Here is a 6,131-nt window from a genome sequence, read left to right on the forward strand (position 1 = left end):
TCTGAAAACGGCCAGCTGGTGGCGCTTGAAAGCGCTTTGCAAGGGCAGCGTTTTTCCAGCTGAGATACTTTGGTATGATACAGAATATCCATGGGAGAAATGTGTTACGAGCATCTCATTTTGAAGAATATTACTGAATTTAGAAATGGAGTAAAAAAACAGTATTAAAGGGTTAGTTCACCCAAAAATTAAATTGATGTCATTAATGACGTTCCTCACCCGTAAGACCTCCGTTCATCTTCAGAACACAGTTTAAGATATTTTATATTTAGTCTGAGGGCGTATGGTGTATGCACACTATACTGTCCATACAAAATACATTTTAGTCCAAAAATAACAAAAATACAACTTTATTCAGCATTGTCTTCTCTTCCGCGTTTGTGTTCAATCCTCAAATAAAGATTCAAACGGTAATGAATCAGCGTATTGATTCATGATTCAAATCGCGTGTCAAACTGCAGAATTCACGTGACACTGGTGATCAGATTCACTGATTCATAACCGTTTGAATTGAAAACACTTCATGTGCACTTTCGGTCTTGTGCATGTGCACAATGCAATGTCATTTCATGTCAGTTTGCCTAAATTAGAACACAGAACGTTTAAATGTTTTACACACCATTTACTGGTGGTAGGGAGCAGGTGTAAATTTCTTTCGTACCAACAAACATGTGGAAAATACGAACATTTCCGTGAATCCTAAAATTTACGCCAGAGGGGCTTAACGAACGATTTACACACAAATTCGTTCTGCTCATGTTTCATGAATGAGGCCCTATATTCCTACTTGTGGAATATGGACCTCCTCCAGGTATGGTGTGATACTGGTGCGCTCTCAGGTCCGCATGACAGCTTTCACATTATCAATTTTTGATACGAACTGTGCCCTTTTCTGAATTAAACTGCCAGTGTAAAAACTCCTTATTTTTATTCTTAAAATTAGAGAAATCACTGCTTATTCTGAATTTTTAGGCTTAAGCTTAAGAGACATGAACTAGTTCTTTAAAAAAAACATCTGTGACCTTTGATACATGTCTAGTCTTCATGCTCTGTTGAGTATGGTTTCACTAATAACAAACATACATTTACATAAAGCATGCATATTTGTCCATACCAATGTTGATTAGAGTATTAAAAACTTGAAACATATTAATTTAAGGTACATTTATAACTGTGCGATTAAATTGTGATTAATCGCAAGTTAACTCATGACAATATGTGATTAATCGCGATTAAATATTTTAATCGATTGACAGCCCTAGAGGAAACACAAAAGGCAAATTCCCTTAATCATTCATCACAATAAGAACATTTTATACATGCAGTTGGGGGACCTGGTCAGATGAAACTAAAAAATAAGAGCTTTTTGGCAGCAAACCCACTAAATGTGTTTGGTGCAAACAGTAATAAAAAGTACCCTGTGTCCACGGTTTAAAATACTGCTGTAGATTTAATGTTGTGGCCCTACTTTTTTTTGGAGATCCTGGACATCTTGTTCAGATACATGGTATCATGGATTCCAGAAAAAAACAACAGTTAAATAGTCAAAACCTGATGGCCTCTGCTAGAAATCAATAATGTGCCGTGTTTGGATCTTCGATGAGGACAGTGATCCAAAACAAACACCAAAATCAACAGAAAAATGTCACTAAGCACAAAATGAAGCTTCTGCCATGACCATCAATCAATCAAACAATCAACTTTATTTATATAGTGCTTTTACAGTGATGGTTGTTTCAAAGCAGCTTCACAGTGTTAAACAGGACAATATTGCAACAAAATTTGATTTTGCTGTACAGTCGCTCTGGAGAAAACAGTGATGTTATCAGCTTATTTTAATTTTATCATATAGCGACAATGTTGGCAGATCAGTATTATAGTTTATAGAATTAGTTGAATAACTTTGATCATAATTTTAGTGTCCCCAACTGAGCAAGCCAAGGCAAAGCTGACAGTGGCAAGGAACCAAAACTCCATCAGGGCATGATGGAGAAAAATAAACCTTGGGAGAAACTAGGCTCAGTCGGAGTGCCAGTTCTCCTCTGGCCTATTATCAAACAGTGTATGGTTATTATTCTGGCAACCTTACAGGTCAGAAATCATATTAGATAGGAATATAAAAAATTTCTGGGTATCACGCTAGAGACGGGTTCAATTAAGATGGCGCGTCGATTACACAAGAATATGAATATTTGAAAGATCGGAGTTATTGCACTGGAGACGGGTTTATTGAGGATGACGTGCCGGTGAGGCAAATTCAGAGGAGACACCAATTGACACTCCAGGATATGTTGGTCATGTCAAGACACAGGTCTACCATCCGATCCGGACATGGCCTGGATCCGGCTGACTGCAGTAAACCTTGGGATAAACAGAGAGACTAACATTAGTGTAGATGCCGTTCTTCTGATGATGTAACGAGTACATCCGGTGTTATGGGAAGTATTCCCGGTTCCGGCTGACCATAATGCAGTCTAACAATCAGGCAATTGATTTGAATAATGAAAATTAAGTGTGAAGTCTTAATGAAAATTAAGACAGAGTGTGTCTGCTTCCCGAACAATACTAGGAAGACTGTTCCAGAGTTCAGACTGGGGAGCTAAACCATTGAGTCCTTTGTAAGTAATAAGCAGGATATTAAAATGTATGCAATGTTTAATAGGGAGCCAGTGCATTGTTGACAGAACTGGGCTAATATGATCATACTTCCTGGTTCTAGTAAGAACTTGAGCTGCTGCATTTTGGACCAGCTGGAGTTTGTTTATTAAGCGAGCAGGGCAACCACCCAGTAGAGCATTACAATAATCTAGCCTTGAGCTCATGAACGCATGTACTAACTGTTCAGCATTTTGCATTGAAAGCATGTGCTGTAATTTAGATATATTTTTAAGATGGTAGAATGTAGTTTTACAGATGCTAGAAACGTGGCTTTCAAATGAAAGATTGGTATCAAAGAGCACACCCAGGTTCCTCACTGACGACGAGGGCTTGACAGAGCAGTCATCAAGTGTTAGACAGTATTCTAGGTTACTACTTGTGGAGCTTTTCTGTCCAATAATTAAAAATTCATCTTTTTCTGAACTAAGTTTCAGGAAATTTCTATTCATCCAATTTTTTATATCAGCTATGCATTCCGTTAATCTTGTGAATTGGTAAGTTTTGTCAGGGCGTGAAGAAATATAGAGCTGAGTATCGTCAGCATAACCATGAAAACTAACGCCATGCTTCCTAATGATATCTCCCAGTGGTAGCATATACAGGGTGAAAAGCAACGGTCCTAACACTGAGCCTTGCGGTACCTCATACTGAACTTTTGATCGGTGTGACATCTCTTCATTTACTACTACAAACGGATAATGGTCAGATAAGTATGATTTAAACCATGACAATGAAATTCCACTAATGCCAACATAATTTTTGAGTCTATTCAAAAGAATATTGTGATCATTAGTATCGAATGCAGTGCTAAGATCGAGTAACACTAATAGAGAGATACAACCATGATCAGATAATAAGAGTAAATAATCTGTAACTCTAATGAGAGCAGTCTCAGTACTATGATACGGTCTAAATCCTGACTGAAAATACGCACATACACCATTTCTTTCTAAAAAGGAACATAATTGTGAAGACACAACCTTTTCTAGTATTTTTGATAGAAACGGTAGATTCGAGATTGGCCTGTAATTGACTAATTCTTTAGGATCAAGTTGCGTTTTTTTAATAAGTGGTTTAATTATAGCCAACTTAAACGTTTTTGGTACATATCCTAATGTCAAGGATGATTAATATGATTAAGCAGAGGATCTATGACCTCTGGAAGCATCTCTTTTAATAGCCTAGTCGGTATAGGGTCAACAACCCATTCTCACTCCCAAGGCGTCAAAAAACGAAGCATGGTCAAGTTGTAATGAATGGAGCACCCAGCGCGTCGCAAAATGACGCCCAGGGGCACCTTTAGCGTCTTAATTGTGATGCGGAAGGCACTTGACTATGCTTCGGATTTTGACGCCTTGGGAGTGAGAACGGGTTGGGGTCAAGCATACATGTTGTTGATTTTGATGATTTAACAAGTTTAGCCAATTCTTCTCCTCCTATAGCAGTGAATGAGTGTAATTTTTCCTCAGTGACACTACAATGCTCTGTCTGAAGTGATACTGTAGTAGACGGCTGCATGGTTATAATTTTATTCCTAATAATATCAATCTTACTGGTAAAGAAGTTCATAAAATCATTACTGCTGTGCTGTTTACAAGCGTCAGAAGTTGAAGCTTTATTTTTTGATAATTTAGCCACTATATCGAATAAATACCGAGGGTTGTGTTTGTTTTCTTCTAAAAGAGTTGAGAAATAAGCAGATCTAGCAGTTTTTATGACCTTTCTGTATGCAATCATGCTCTCTTTCCACAAATTGCGAAAAACCTCCAGTTTTGTTTTCTTCCAGCTGCGCTCCATTTTTCTGGCTGCTGTTTCAAGGGCCCGAGTGTGCTCGATGTACCACGCCGTTGGATTATTTTCTTTAATATTCAAGCGCCGGGGAGCAACTATGTCTAAAGTGCTAGTAAAGAGAGAGTCAATAGTTTCTGTTGCAGCATCAAGTTCCTCTTGGCTATCTGTAATGCTGAGGAGAGGAAACTGATGAGGAAGATTATGTACAAAGCAATCTTTAGTCGCAGCGGATATCGTCCTGACATATTTGAAGCGAGGGGATGGCATTGCAGCCTTAGCTAAATTAAGTATACATGATTTAGGTAATGATCTGAGATGTCATCGCTCTGCTGCAGAATTTTAATGGTATCAAGATTTATTCCATGTGACATTATTAGATCTTAAGTATGATTATGGCGATTAGTGGGTCCTAATACGTGTTGTCTAACTCCAATAGTTTAGAATGTCTCTAAATACCATTCCCAATGCGTCTTTTTCATTGTCTACATGGATATTAAAATCAGCAACAATTAGAACTTTATCTGCAGCCAGTACTAACTCTTGATAGAAAACCAGCAAATTCTTTGATAAAGTCTGTATTGTGCCCTGGTGGCCTGTATACAGTAGCCAGCACAAATGTCAAACAGGATTTATCATTTACACTACACAACGTTACATAAAGCACCAAAACTTCAAAGTAATATATATTTGAAACTAGACTTCTGAGTAATACTGAAGATATTATTATAAATTACAGCAACACCTCCCCTTTACCTTTAAAACGTGGTTCGTGTTTATAACAATAATCTTGGGGGGTGCACTCATTTAAAGTAATGTAGTCGTCAGGTTTTAGCCAGGTTTATCTCAAACACAGCACATCTAGGTTATGATCTATAATCATATAATTAATAATACGCGCTTTTGGCGAAAGGGATCGAATATTCAGCAACCCAAGCTTTATCAATTGTTCGTCTGTATTATATCTGTTTATTTGTTGGACATCAATTAAATTTTTACTGTTGAATGGTTTTGATGTTTTTTTAGTATTTACTAATTTTGGGAACAGACACAGTCTCTATGTGATAAAATCTAGGTGAAAGAGTCTCTATGTGCTGGGATTTAGCTGACTTTGGTGACGTGAGACAGCTAGCAGACGGTTGGTTTAGCCAGTTTGTCTGCTTCCTGACCTGGGCCCCAGTGAGTCAAGGTTTAGCTCTAAGACTATGTGCCAAGTTACTAGAGAGAAGAGCAGCACCAGCCCATGAATGCCGTCTATCTTCAACAGGTCAGGTCTGCCCCAAAAACTTTTCCAATTGTCTATAAACCCTATGTTATTTTGCGGACCATCCCAGTCCTGCCTGAATGGGCTGAACTGAAGAGAAAAACCACCAATATGGAGCTGGGAATCTGAAGGATCTGGAGAGATTCTGTATGACGGAATGCTCTCTGATATCTTGTAAGGTGTTCTCCAAACTCATAAACATTATAAAATAAGACTTGGAGTTGAGAAAAACACTTATTCATAATGTGATTTATTTTTATAGCCATTTTTGATCATATTTTCCAGGGGTGCCAATAATTCTGACCACAATGGCACGCAAGTAGATACGTTTTAAGCTTTAGCAAAACTTACTAAAAAAACAAACAAGAAACCCCAGCTTAGATGAGAAAAGTAATGTAAAAGTAACTTCATGCATTACTGT

The sequence above is a fragment of the Pseudorasbora parva genome, chromosome 3 (assembly GCF_024679245.1).
Source record: "Pseudorasbora parva isolate DD20220531a chromosome 3, ASM2467924v1, whole genome shotgun sequence".
In the NCBI taxonomy this organism is placed as follows: domain Eukaryota; kingdom Metazoa; phylum Chordata; class Actinopteri; order Cypriniformes; family Gobionidae; genus Pseudorasbora; species Pseudorasbora parva.